The 15,326-nt window shown below is 27.2% G+C and overlaps 1 protein-coding gene across 1 annotated transcript in view; it reads left to right on the top strand.

Moving 5' to 3' along the window:
- The window catches only part of LOC134835870 (general transcriptional corepressor trfA-like), a 131,396-nt gene that overhangs the window by 70,148 nt on the left and 45,922 nt on the right, over positions 1-15,326 (top strand). The window lies entirely within an intron of this gene.

The raw sequence follows: 15,326 nt of genomic DNA, 5'->3' as shown, positions 1-15,326 counted from the left end.
ACTTTAAAATTAAAAAAAAATCTGAATTTCAACAAAAATTTTTATTTCAAAAGAATTTTGGCAATATTTTTCTATTAAAAACTTTTTCACTCAAAAAATTAGATTTTTTCAGTTCATAAATAGACATTTAACCCTTTTTCGAAAAATTTCCTTCATTCCACTCCTGATTTATTACTATCGTAAAATTAAACTCAAATTTTTATTATTAAACGAAAAATCCCTTTTTTTTTGCTCGCGCAACGAAAAAAAAATTGCTTGAATAATTCATATTTCCATCCAATTGTGAGAAGTGAGAAGAAGAAGAAACCTTTCGCGCAGTCCAACAATTATAACTCATAAAAACGAGCAATTTTTTTTTACATGAAATTCATGAGTTCATGGTCTGCTCGTTCACTCGACATAAATTGTCGTTTGGCACAGAAGAAGATGTACCTCCATAAATTTTTATTCAAACGAGATGTGTGTTAATGACAATTTTTTTTTATTTTTCCTCCCGCATCTCTTTTGAAAGCGGATCGTTTTTTATGTAACATCTTGATTTTTCTTGTAATGTAATTTTATTGCTGCTCAGATAGAATTCCAATTTCAGCGCACGTCATTTCCGCTTATTGAAAAATAATGAGAAAAATTGAGACATGAATATTAATGAAAGACGATTTTACAAAAAAAAAAAAAAAATCCAGAATTCACTTCCGTAATTAATTCATCTACAGTCGGATGTTGATAGAAAAAACACTTGGTAAGCGTAAAAAAAATAAATAAACAAAAAATTTCAACATGTGCGATGCGAAAGACAAGTTTTAAAGAGCTCTTGCGGGAAATGTTACCTGCATCGACGAAAAATGATGAATAATGAACTCTCGGAGTGTTTTTCGGAATAAAATTTAATAAAACAAAAAAGTGCAATAAAAATATGGCAAATTCCCACAAGTGCAATAGGTTACTTTTGTGTCGCTGTGTCAAGTGTGCGACATGAGAGAGCTTCTACAAGTCTAAATAATAACCACATTACGTTTTTTTTTACTTCATTCGTAATATGTACTTTTGAACGAGGTTAACACAGAACAGAGAGATAAAACGGTTATTATGTTTCCTGTCACACGATTTTTCTCATGAATGTTTTTTTTTCGTCTCACAGTTTGAACAAAAAAAAAACGGGACAGGGAGAAAGCACCTTTTTAATTTATTTAGAAAACCCTTTTGCTGCTGCTGCTGTGTTTTATTAAATTTTCTGGATTCATGAATCAGCATTTCTTTCTTGCGAAAAGAAATTAATATAAAAATGTTTTATTGAGAATGGAGGCGGTTGGTAGTTGAAAAATTAATAAAAAAAATAAAAAAAAAATTTTAAAAAAATATAAAAAAATTAAAAAAAAAAATATTTAAAAAAAATATAAAAAAAATATTTAAAAAAAAATTAAAAAAATATTTAAAAAAAAATTAAAAAAAATATTTAAAAAAAATATATTTAAAAAAACTAAAATTAAAAAAAAATTATTTTATGAAATTTTTAACTTCTAAAAAAATTTATATTGAGCAAAACAATTTTTTTTAATTTTTTTTTTTAAATTTATTTTTAATTTTTTTTTTAATAATTTTTTTTTTTATCTTTTATTAATTTTTTATTATTTTTTTATTTTTTAATAATTTTTTTAAATTTTTTAATATTCTTTTTAATTTTTTTTTTCGCTAACATTGTGCGCTAACTTGAATAGATATTTTTTCTCCATGAAACATATGCTCGGAGACGCATCGTTCTCGAGTTATAAGGTCACAACAGATCTTGTAGAGCAAAGTCAATATAAATTTTATAAAAATACAAAGTAACAAAATTATCTCTGAGAGAGAGAAAAAAAATTATTCAATAAGAATTTATGTAAAAAAAAAGACAAACGGAAATGAGTCAATTTTTATGAGAGATAAAGACAAAAAATTACTAATTGAGTGTATTGAGTTCCTTTTAAGGAAAATAAAAAGCAGAATTGGACCTTTAATTGATGATTTTCGGCAAATAATTTACTTTTTGACCCAAGTTTTTATTTCAAAATACAAGAAAAAAAAATTAAATTTGTACAAAAAATTAAGAAAAAAATTTTTTGTTGAAATTTTATTAAACTTTTATAGAATTTATAACATCAAATCTTCAAAAAATCCATTTTTGTAAGCATCAACAGCCAAAAAAGTCATTGCACAAATGTTCAGTACCAAAATAATTGAAGATACAACCAACCAAGATTGGTATTCGTTATTTTCAGATCTCGAACTTGAAATTTTTGGATTTTCTGTAGTTTTAACTTTCAAATTTTCATTATTTTTAAGACATTTTTGATTTTTATATCTTTCAGACAGTCGTTTTTTCCCTTCGTCACTTATATAACTTGTTGGTTTAAGATATAAGTTTTTTAGTTTTTTCAATTTATTCACATCAGAGCATGAAATTGGATTAAATTCAAAATAAATATGAAAAACATTCTGAAATTTTCGATTTTTTAAGCAAAAATCAACATCAATAACGTTAATTTCTTTGATTTCATTCATAAAAACGACAACATGGTCTAAATATGGCTTACAAATATCATTAAAATTAATTTCTTTGATGAAATTTTCTTGTAAATGCAATTCTCGTAAATTTTCTAAATCCTGAAACCATAGAGGATCAATTTTTGTCAATTGATTTTTGCCAAGTTCCAATTTTTGAATAAAATTAAGACCTTTGAAAATTTTTGATGGTAAATTTTTCAGCGAATTGTCGTAAAAAGAGATTCTTGATAAAGTTTTTGTTGATTGAAAAGTATTTTCGTTAATTTCGGATAAGTTTGCGCCATTAATTTCCAATTCGTCAAAAGTCTCGTCACGAAAAATTTTTTTTGAGAGTTTTTCCATAAATTTTTTTTCTAAATTTTCCAAAGTACAAATTTTATTTTTCAGAAAAATTTTGACCAAGTAAGAATTTTTTTTAAAAGTTTTGTCAAAATTATCAATTCTACATTTTTGAGCTTCAATTGAACCAAACAGGAAATAAGTAAAGATTAATTTTAAATGAATTTTTTTCATTTTTTTTTTTCTATTTTCAAAGAAATAACGCGAGAAACTGAGCTCAAAATAGCTTGTTACTCGTTTTTTATAAGATTCATGAACGGAAATAATTTTTTCTGTCAGATTTTTTTTTTTTTTTATCTAAAATGAAAGTTAAAGGAAAGAGAGTCACTTCCTGAAGTGATAAAAGACATCATACAAGCAAAAACCTTATCTTCTGTTGTTTTTTCATTAAAAAAAAAATGAAAAATTTGTCAAGAAGCGTTTAAAAAGTTGATTTTCATCAAATTTTAATGAAAATTAAACGAAATTTTAATAAAAATTTCCTGAAAATTATACTTTACAAGCCAAAAATTATAAATTTAATCAAACAATCCTCTCATATATGAGTCAACCGCTAAATAAATCAACGCAACAACCGTCAATGATATAACAACCAAACACGTGACGAACATTATCTCCTCCCCTGAACTCATTTTCTTCGTTTCATCTCGTTCCTTTAAGCAAGATTCATTTTTGTAATGATTCACAATGCGTTTTTTTCCTTCCTCGCTGATACCTTTGAACGTTTTGACCTTTACATTCCTCAAATTATCCAATTCGTCAACATTTGAACACAGCATTGGATTAAATTCTACAGAAATTTCCAATTTTTTACATTTTTTCGCTTCGTTAACGAGAATTTCATTGATTTCATTCACCGAGACAATTAAAATTTGCAGTTTTTGGGCTTCGCAAAGGACATTCAACGAAATTTTTTTGATGAAATTCTCTTGAACGAGAAATTCTTGCAAATTTTCCATGTCGCTGAACCATGAAACGTCGATTTTGGTCAAGAAATTCTTGCCCAAGTTTAGTTTACGGAGCATTTTGAGCTCGTTAAATGTTTTGGAAGGAATTTCCTTGAGCGAATTGTTGTAAAAGGAAATATTTTCAAGATCTAACGTTGATTGGAATGCATTTTCATCGATTTCTGAGAGTTGCGCGTGATGAATTACCAAACTTGAGAAGAAATATTCTCGTAAAAGAGCTTTGAGGAGATTTTCTTCGAGTTTTGGTAAGACGCAAATGCCGTCTATTAAAATATATGAACCCATAATATGGGAAAAATCATTGACGTCACAATTTCGGGCTTCAATTGAATGAGTTTTGATGAAAATTCCAATCACAAAGATGATTTCTCGGAAATATTTCATTTTTTTTTTTCAACGTGAATACTGTAACAAAGCGACTTACAGCGTTTTTTATAAGAAAATCCTTCTTATTATCGCCCGGAAATCTCCTTTCCGCTATCGTCTTGACGCATACCCGCATTTTTTTTCCATATTTATATCCCGAACAACCCTCTCTTCCGCTTAAAAACAATAAAAATAAAAGATTTTAAAAGAAAATTAATCTCTCAAGGGTGTTTGGTACCACAAACGGCGGTTTCTCACACAAACAAAAAATTATTAATGTAAACAAGCAGCGAAGAATATGAAAAATGGTTCAAAATTTTTCATTCTCTCTCACGTAAACGCCTCGAATGTGTTATAAATTAACGAGGAAACTTTTTTTTTTAATGAAATGTTAAATAATTCCCGTTCTTCCGCCTTGAAAGTTGGATAATAATGATAATCAAACCTCTTCAATCAGTTCTTCGTTCGTCGTCGCCATAAAATTTAATAATAATAAAGAACGGATTTATTTCACTTTTAAGCTTTTAAACACATTTCTCGACAAGACTCGGGATTATCTCTCTCATGTATGTGAGAATTTTTTTTTTCATATGCTTTACTGTGTTCTTCATCTGTGTTATTAATAATATAAAATATCTCTTTTCTTTTAGTTTTACTTGTTTTTTTTTGTGTCAGACAAGGAATTGTCGTACAAGGAGACAAGACAAGTGAAGAAGATAATAAATTTTCTTCACAGTTGCTTTTTGCATTTTTTTGTGAAATAATTTTTTTGCTCCTTGGAGGTATGCAATTTACATTACATACGAAATTTACAATTTTTTAAAGGATTTCATGTAAATTTTTCAAAAAATTTAATTTATAAACCTTCTTGAAGTTCATTAAAATAAATTACAACAAACCGCACATTAATTCTTCAAACGTAACTTTGAGTTAACGTGTTACAAACCAAAAAGAAAATCTTGAAATTCGTCTTTAGTGAATGAAAGTTCTCCTAAAATTCTATTTTTTTACAATTTTGTTTTATTTTTTTTATTTTAATTATTTATTTTTATATTTTTTTTTCATTTATTTTTATTTTATTTATTTTTTATTTTTTTTTTATTTATTTTATTTATTTTTCATTTTTTTTATTTATTTTTATTTTATTTATTTTTTTATATTGATTTTGCCATGTAAAATTTTTTGATGAGAGATGATCTCGAAAACTATACGTCTCAGAGCATATGTTTCATGGAGAAAAATGTTAGTAATGACGTGCCCGATGTTATTCGCGAAAAAAATTTAAAAGAATTTTAAAACTTAAAAAATGTTTTTTTTTCTATTTTTTTACAATTTTTAATTTTTTTTTTAAATATTCTTTTTTTCAATATTTTTTTTTTTAAATTCATTTATTTTTTTTTAACGAAAGAATTCTTTTGTGACAGAATTTTGATGCAACTTCCATTTCCGGAGTGAAAACAAATAAAAATTGCTCATCAAAGTCGTGTTTTTTTTGCACTAAAATTCCGTCTCGCTGGCTCGCACATCGATAAATATCAATTTTATTTGTGATTTATTGCTTTCCGATTGCTATCCTTGTTTGTGTACCATAATTTATATAGCAATTTTTCGGGAGCTCGGATTATTTTTACAAATTTGTATCATCACGATAGAGAGCAATTTATCAATTATTTAATAAAATTGACAAATTTATCCTTTTTTTGTTTGTTTTTAAGCGTTTCGCTCGTATTTTCAGCCCAATGGGCGATTTCGCCGAAAAAAAATTACAAACATTATTATTTATTGCAGTAAGTTTTGGATGGAATGCTTTAACGGAAAATTTATGGATCGGAATTAAGTGAAAACATCTTTATTTCTTGTCTCGGGTAGAGAGTTATTCAAATGGATAATGCACGTCTGACTAACTTTACAGAAATGTTTGATAATTCCAATCAATAAGGAACGACTTTGCCATGAGAAGAGTGACATTGATGTAACAAAGTCGGCGTTACGAGGGAAGTAAATAAAATTTTTATTATCATACGATTTGTCGGAGAAAAAGGTACGAAGAAAGGGAGGAAAAATGATTGATTTTGTTTTGAATGAAGAAGAAAATTCATGAGATAAGGTCAATTTTTTTCACAAAAGAAGAAATTGAAAGTGAAATTTTGACAGTTTTGTTCATTAAAGTCAAAATATTTTTGTTTTTGGGGGAAAAAATGACATTTGACGTTCTTTAATTCTTTTGAAAAACGTCAAAAAAGTTGAAATTCGGAATGTTTGTCAAAGCAATTTTTGTCACAGCTCCAAATGGATAAAAATTTGTCACTCTAATTTATCATTTTTAATCATTTTATTACTCAAAACTGCCAAAAAAATTGAACTGAAAAAAAATTTTTCTTTGACATAGTTTTGTTTTGAAAACTAAATCAAGAGAAAAACTATGTCAAAAACTGTGTCAAAGTTTTTGTCAAATCTTGCTCCAAATGGATAAAAATTTGTCAGAGGGCTCTAATTTATCATTTTTAATCATTTTATAACTCAAAACTGCCAAAAAATTGAAACTGAAAAAAAATTTTTCTTTGACATAGTTTTGATTTTAAAACTAAATCAAGAGAAAAACTATGTCAAAAACTGTGTCAAAAACTGCAATTTTTGTCAAATCTTGCTATAAATGGATAAAAATTTGTCAGAGGGCTTTAAGTTATCATTTTTAATCATTTTATAACTCAAAACTGCCAAAAAATTGAAACTGAAAAAAAATTTTTTCTTTGACATAGTTTTGTTTTGAAAACTAAATCAAGAGAAAAACTGTGTCAAAGCAATTTTTGTCAAATCTTGCTCCAAATGGATAAAAATTTGTCAGAGGGCTCTAATTTATCATTTTTAATCATTTTATAACTCAAAACTGCCAAAAAATTGAAACTGAAAAAAAATTTTTTCTTTGACATAGTTTTGATTTGAAAACTAAATCAAGAGAAAAACTATGTCAAAAACTGTGTCAAAGCAATTTTTGTCAAATCTTGCTCCAAATGGATAAAAATTTGTCAGAGGGCTCTAATTTATCATTTTTAATCATTTTATAACTCAAAACTGCCAAAAAATTGAAACTGAAAAAAAATTTTTCCTTTGACATAGTTTTGTTTTGAAAACTAAATCAAGAGAAAAACTGTGTCAAAAACTGTGTCAAAGCAATTTTTGTCAAATCTTGCTCCAAATGGATAAAAATTTGTCAAAAGGGCTCTAATTTATCAAGAAGCATATCGATTTTCGCCCGAATTGTTATTCCAAGATGTCAAAATGCTCAAATTTGACCTATTTGTCACTCCCTCATGGTATTTTTGTCCTTCTATAAATATTTTCCACTCTTACACGACATAACAATAAAAATGTCTACCTTTTTATGTTCCATTCTGAGATGTTCTCGTCTTATCGACACTTAACATTTGACGCAGTCATTCACTCTTTTTTTTTAATAGACATTTTTTCGGTTTGAGAATTCGTGTCTTCCTTCCTCGAAGTTGTTGTCGAGCAGATTGGATGCTCATAAGAATTTTTATTTTATTTTGTTGGAAAGGAATTTTTATCTGATCCTGTCATTTTATTCCATCATCATTTTCAATGCCAATCTACCATTTTTCCGCCGTCGTCGCAGAAGAAAAGCAAGAAAAACGGAGGAAGTGAAGAATCATAATAGCGTGACGCGGTTTTTGTTGTTGTTATTCTTGCTAAAGAAGCTGTTGATGGCTACGATAAGTTTTATTATTAAAAATAACACAAAAATGTTATTTTATTATTATTTATTATGAGAGCACGTCTCATATAATTCAATTTATCACTTTATTCTGTGAGAAATATCGATGATTCGGTAATTGGTTACGAAAGTTTTTTTTTTAATGTTTTGCTTTTTACAAAAAATTATCGTTTTTTGGATTTTTGGGTATGTCTGTGAAATGACAGCTGTCAAAATTTTTAATAAAAAAAAATTTCGAACAATTTTCGACTCAAAAATTTTTTTAAAAATAATTCTTAAAAATTTCAATAATTTTAAATAAATTTAATTAAAAAAATTTTTTAATTTATTAATAAAAATAAATTGAATAAAAAATATTTTTTTAGCTTTTTTTTGTATTTTGACTTTTAAGAATTTTTGATAAAAAAAAAATTAAAGAAAATTTTATATTTATTTTTTTTTAATTCTAAAAAATTTAAAAATAATTTTTATTCAAAATTTTTAAAAAAATTTATACAAATATTAAAATTAATGAAATTATTTTTAAAAAAATCTTAAAAAGTTTAAAATTATTAAAAAAAAAAAATGAAAATATTTTGATTTTTTATTAATTTTTTCTCTTCAAATTTTAAATTCGATGAGATAACTTTAATATTTCATTCCAAAAATTTAATTAATCGATTTTTTCAAACAGTAAATAATTCAATTAATCATACTTTTAGTTGTCAAAATTTTCATTTCTTCAATACGGACTTAAAAAACGCTTTCAAAACATTTCTCCGAAATTCTCACACAAACAAAAAATAAATCTAAACAAAAATCATTTGAGATTTATTTCACTCTCAAGCACCCTTGTCACATTTTAAGCTACTTTTGTACGAAATTGTCTCTAATTCATGCCGCGCCATCGTACCTAAATTTAGATGATATCTCGAGCTTTGGGATAAATCTGTGTAATAATGAAATAAACGGACAAAAACGCTCCGTGGGCAAGAGGAAAACAGCATAGAGAAATATTTGTGGCATGTCCAGCAAACGTAATTCAATACACAGACAACGACAAAAAAAAAGGGAAAATGTTCATTCGAGTGAAAATACCTACTCTCTACCTACCTGGATTCCGAAATGTGTCAAAAGAAATTTTGCGGAGTAAATTGGACCAAAATTGGGAAATGTGTGATAGTTATGGAAATTATTGATAAAATTCCTTTTGATATTTTCCAAAAATTTGTTACTTTGGTAAATTGAGGTGACAATTTTGCAACTAAATATCAAAGAAGATATCACACATTCGACAAAGTCTGTAAAAGTTATGAGGTTAAATATCAAAAAGTTAACTCTGGTTAGAGAAACTCGGCTCAAAAGCAATCAAAGGGAAGACATTTCATATTTGCCTTCGTTACAAAGAAGAGGAAAAGTTTACCTTTCCTCCTACTTTTTGCTTCTTATGAATATGAAACGACTTTTTTTTCTCGATTTCTCTATTTCGATATCATCGAGAAAGCCTTGTTCAGTAGAGCTTAGATTATAAATATTGTAGATAAATATCATCATCGTCGTTGATGGTTAAACAAACACTGAACAGGGAAATTGCTTCCTTATTGCTTGACACAACCCACACGACGAAGCGATAAAAATTATTATCCGATATTTTGCAACTTTTACGAGGGAGTAATTTGCTTAACGGAAAATATAAAAGTCATCCTTAAGCCGTATATTGAATTGTTGCGAACGACGACGACGACACATGTTGAAAATTGACCTCTTACCGAAAAAAGAAACATCAAACAAAATTTTAATTTTTCATTTAAGTTTGACCTTTTTTTCAGTCATTGTGAGTTGAGAATTTTCCGCGCGAACGACTTTTTACAATGTGTTGGCTCGAAAAATTGTCGGAAACAGACCGAAAAACTGTCTCAAGTGCCAACATGCGACGATATGAAGAAAAAAATCATAATTGGGTAACAACATTTTGTGACCTTTGAATTTTTTTTAATGAGCACTAATTAGATATGCTTCATTTTCTTTTCTTTTTTGCGTTGTTACAGTTACGGATTTACATTTTTTTGAGGCAAAATTAATTTTTTTTATGAAAAATTTTAACTTTCTTAAGTTTTTGGCTTGGTTTGGATTAATTGGATAAGATTTTTAAATTTATTTAATTAATTTTCATTTTATTTATTTTTTTTTAATTTATTTTAAATTTTTAATTTATTTTTTTTTAATTTTTATTTTATTTAATTATTTTGATAAAGCAAAAATTAAAAAAAAAACTTAAAAAAATTATAATTAAATTTTTTTTAAAATTTTCTCTTTTTTTCTAATATTTATATTGATTTTAAAAATTTTTTTAAAATGATTTTAAAATTAATTTTGAGTAAATTATTTTATGAAAATTTTTAACTTTAAGTTTTTTGTGCTTGGTTTGGATTAATTGGATTTAGATTTAGAAATTTTTTATTTATTTTTTTTGTAAATTAAAAGTTTAATTTTTTCGTCAATATAAGTTTTAAAAAACTTCTTCATATCTTAATATATTAAATAATTATTTTTATTGATTTTGTTTTAATTTTTTTATTAAAATAATTATTTTTATTTATTTTATTTTAATTTTTTTATTTTATTTTTTTTTGAATTATTATTTTTTTTTGTGAATTTATTTATTTTAACAAAAAGCTACTTTTTATCAATGAAAGCCGTCAATCGAATATTTTTCGAAGAATTCGTCAATAATAAAAAAAAATTTTGATTAATATTTATTTCAATTTTTATTGTTAACCGAAAAAATGCGATTTATTTTCGCACTCGCAACAACTGAAAAAAAAAAATGCGAAAAATAATCAAGGAGAGTGGGTTTTAATTTTTATTATTATTTTTCACATTCGTAGTGTTTCGTTCTCATATCACGTTAAATCTGATCCGAAACAACAATCAAAAATATATCGAGAGAAAGCGAAAAAAAAACCTTTTTACGAAATTATTATTACATTTTTGCTACAAACAGACAAAAAATTTCAATCAAAAATATAAAAAAAAAAATGGGAAAATAATCCATACAACCGGCAATAACCCGGAAAATATGACGAAGCAAAATAATTTCGCTTTTTTCGCAGAAACGGAACGAAAGATTGCATCAAAAAGTAATCACCTGTCACACATTCGCTTCGTGTGTGTGAGTGTTTTCGCTTAAAATCGAGCCGCGAGCTTGCTTTAATGACGAAATTTACGATGACGAGAGATCCAATGAATCGTGTCGGACTCATCGTGATGATTTTGCCGTTTTCGGTTTTTCTGTCTGTTGAAATGTAATTATCATCGTCTGTGTTGAATGTCGACGAAAAAAAAAGTTTTTGGGAAATATGTTTGGCTGTGGCAGTAGCATGTTCGTGCCTTTGATTAATGAACCAAAAACTAATTTGATTGACTCTACGCGTTTGTTGCTGCAGAACACGCAGCATAATTGACAAGTTTGTTTGAGAGCTGAAAAAAAAGCGATTTACATGTCGGAGACGCTTCTCACGTGAAAGACGTGCAAAAAAAAAGAAGAAAAGTTCAAGGAACGGAATGTGACGTGATGGAAGGAGAAATTGAAACTTTCGAGGAATTTTGTGACTTTTACTTTTAATTTTTTTTGTTGTGAAAAAAATTACTTTCAAAGTCATTTCAAATGAAATAATTGATCGAACTTGAGACGAAATATCAACAAATTTAAAAAATTTTCAACTTTTCATTCAAAAAAGTTGCTTTTATATATGATTTAACAATAAAATTCGCATTGGGTCAAAAATTTATATTTCGCATTGGAGCAAAAATTTAAAATTCACATGGGGGCAAAAATTCACATTGGGTCAAAAAATTTGATACTCGCATTGAGCCAAAATTTTAAATTTCGCATTGGGTCAAAAACTTAAAACTCGCATTGGGGAAAAAAATTAAAATTCGCATTGGGGCTTAAACTGAAAATTTGTGTTGGGACAAAAATTTCAAACGTAAATTGGGTTAATTTACATTAAGACAACAGCTTAAAATGTGCATTGGGGTAAAAATTTGTATTTCATATTATTTCAAAAAATTAAAATTTGTATTGGGGTGATAATTCAAATTTGTCAGATGTTACATGAATCTAAAAAGCATAAAAAATCACAAAAATCTACCAATTTGAAAATTAAATAGTTTCTCAAAAAACAACAAACTGACCAAATATCAACAAAATCGTCAAATTTCCCTTTCTACGTTAATTTTTATAATCATGTGACAACCTTCCCGCCCCAAAATCCATTAAGTAAATCCAAAATGTTGACAAAGCAGGTGAAATGCGTGGCAACTACAGATAAAACATCAAGTGCATAGTTGTTTTTGTGACAAATATTCCGAAAATTACACCATTCCCATCAACCTCAATAATTAACGTCAACTGTTTGGTTATCTGGTTTTGTTTGAGTTAATTGAATCTGTGAGCACGACATGCCAAATGCAACGACACCGAACGACTGTCGAGCAAGAAAGAACGATTATCATTTTAATCGGCTGTTATTTATGGCAAGAAAGTGCAACTACTCCGCTTTTGCTACAATTTCTTGTTGGTTACGAGTGTTTTTGCATTTAAATCCATTTCCATACTATTTCCGTTCGTACTCTCGTTTGCTCTCATTTTTTTTTTGCTTGCATTAAAGAATTTGCGGTTTGAGATTTCAAACGTAGACGACATCAATTCTTTAATTTTGTTAAAATGTTTGCTCATTCAGACAATTTTCAAGAGAATTGATGGACAAAAGATTCGTTCGAGACAGAGATTCTTTGTGCGAAAATTATGAAATAGGAAGTTGCCTTGATTGAAACACAAAGAGAGCGCAGAAAAAGGCTAACAACAAAAGATTGTGCACTAATTTATGAAATTGCCATTAACTTTTTTTTTCAAGAGACGCCGCCGACGACAATTTAAGATGAAATTATTTCCGTTCATAATTCGTTGGGAAAAGTTTCTCCATCAAAAGTTGTTGTTTTGTCTTTAAAATCTGTAGTAAATGATGTTGAATGAAGTCGATTTCGCCGATGGCTTCGAAAGTTTTATCTGTGGGAAAAGTTGTTTTCATTTATTTTATAATATTTGTTCTACTTTTTCAACATCTTTTCTTCATATTGATCGATTTCTTGCGATTTCTTGTCTTTTTTTTACCTCAAAAGTAAGAAAATTATTAAAAATGCATTTTTAGCACAATTCTATTAAAGTTTTTATTTTAATTTTATTTTAATTAAAGATTAATTTTAATATTTCGAAAAAAATTCAATTATATAATTTAATATTTTCGTTTTTTTTTGTTTAATGAAGACTTTGACACATGATAAAATAATTAATAAAAAAAATTATTTTTTTATTTTGTAATTTTAAATCAAAAATGGAAAATTTTGGAAAAAAATCTCCCAAAATAAAAAAATTTGAAAAAAAAAATTTTTTTTTTGTAATTTTAAATTTTTACTCAAATTTTACGAGAACAATAAAGAAAATCTTCCAAAATAGAAAATTTTGAAAAAAAAATTTTTTTTTGTAATTTTGAATTTTTATTCAAAAAATGGAGATTAATAAAAAAAAATCTCCCAAAATAGAAAAATTTTGAAAAAAAAAAAATTTTTTTGTTAAATTAAAATTTTAACTCAAAAATGGAGAATAATAAAAAAATCTCCCAAAAAAGAAAAATTTTGAAAAAAATATTTTTTTTTTGTAATTTTTAATTTATTAAAAAATAAAAAATTTTTGAAAATAAAAAATATAAAGACATTCAACGAAAAATCGCTTAAAAAGCTTTTTTTATAACCATAACATCATTCTCTGCCAAAGTAATGCTCCCATAACGAATACGAGACACGATAGTAATGCTCATAATTGGAGAATGCCTATTACTGCTCTAATGCACTTTTTCCATTATCATCATATTTTTCTTGCTGATGTAAAAATCTCCTTTAAAAACGTACGGTTACCTTGAAATTGCATTAAGTAGCAACAAAAACTTGCAAGAAACTGTTGTTACTGCGTGTGAAATCGTGTCATCAGGAAGCAATTAAGGGCACACGTGCCACATCCGGAGAGACGAACGACACGAGACAAACAAGAGAGACAAAAGTTTTAAAATTTATTACCATTATTCGAGTCTCCTTGTGAATATTTATTAGAACCTAATACGATGACTCGAAGCGGATCGATAACATTCTCAATTAATGTTATTTGAAACGTAATTAAATTCCCTGTAATAGCTTTGAGATGCAATATCTTCATAGAAATAGAGCTCCGAGAGCTGTGATAATTGCCGTATATCCTTCGAAAGATACATGCAGTGACGGAATTTTTTTATGAGTTTTCATGAAAATCGATTTTTTTGTAATTTTGCTTGGTTTGAATTAATTAGTAACATCTTTCAGAATTATTTTTTTTATTTTTTTGAATTTTTTTTTTAAGAATTTTTTTGTACAGCACTGCATATGCTCCATTTGTCGATAATAAATAATAATTTTGCAATGCATAACAAATCATAAGTCTTTTGTAATCCTGTTTTCGAGTGATATACGGAATATTGTGCCTTCGTCGTCATCGTCGTTTGTTGGCAGAGCAAGAAATATATGTGTTTGTGGCAGTGCCTTAAATGGTGTGCGGTACGAGCCTTTGTAATCCTTTATTATTTGTTATGGTTTGATGGATGGAAATACTAATGGCTTTTGAAAATAGATTTTGAAATTCTCTGCACGAGAACGAACGATGGAAAAACGGAGAAGAAAGTCGTTTCTTTGTGCACAATTTAAAAGCGAATCAATGTTACGTACTTATTTGTTTGTTGTTGATAAAAGGTTCACATGAAATTGGTCTCTTTTTCCGAATTCGAGTTGCTCAATTACGTTACGACCCCCCATGAAACGAAACTCACACCTTTCGCATTGTTGTATCAACTAATTACAAAAAAAGGTTTACAATGTGTATCAATTTCATTCCGTCTCGAGGAACGAAATTGATTGTCTACAACAAAAAGTGAGCGGCAGATAGACAATACAATTAAGGATCAGATCAACCGATAATTTGCAATCAAAAAAGAGATAGAGCGAAAGAAACGTTGTTTTGTGATTGTTGATTTTGGTGCGGTTTGGACTTCCTTCCCACGCTTCGGATCTTTCGTTTGTGTATCTCGAGTGTTTTTGCATGCGAACCAAAATTGAATTAGATAACAAGAGAGAGTAACGGCAATCAATACAATTGAATTTCGACTTTTCCCTCGATATTTCTTGATGATTTATTGGTTCAAAGTCAATTGATGGTCGAAAACAGATTTTTAAGAAGTCAATTTGAAATGCGATATTAGATTTATATCGAAATTTATCTGATTTTGAATTGATTTGTAACTGAAATTAATTATTAT

The sequence above is a fragment of the Culicoides brevitarsis genome, chromosome 3, assembly GCF_036172545.1.
Source record: "Culicoides brevitarsis isolate CSIRO-B50_1 chromosome 3, AGI_CSIRO_Cbre_v1, whole genome shotgun sequence".
Classification (NCBI taxonomy): Eukaryota; Metazoa; Arthropoda; class Insecta; order Diptera; family Ceratopogonidae; genus Culicoides; species Culicoides brevitarsis.
The sequence above is the reverse complement of the archived record's forward strand: the minus strand, read 5'-3'. Positions and strand labels throughout refer to the sequence as shown.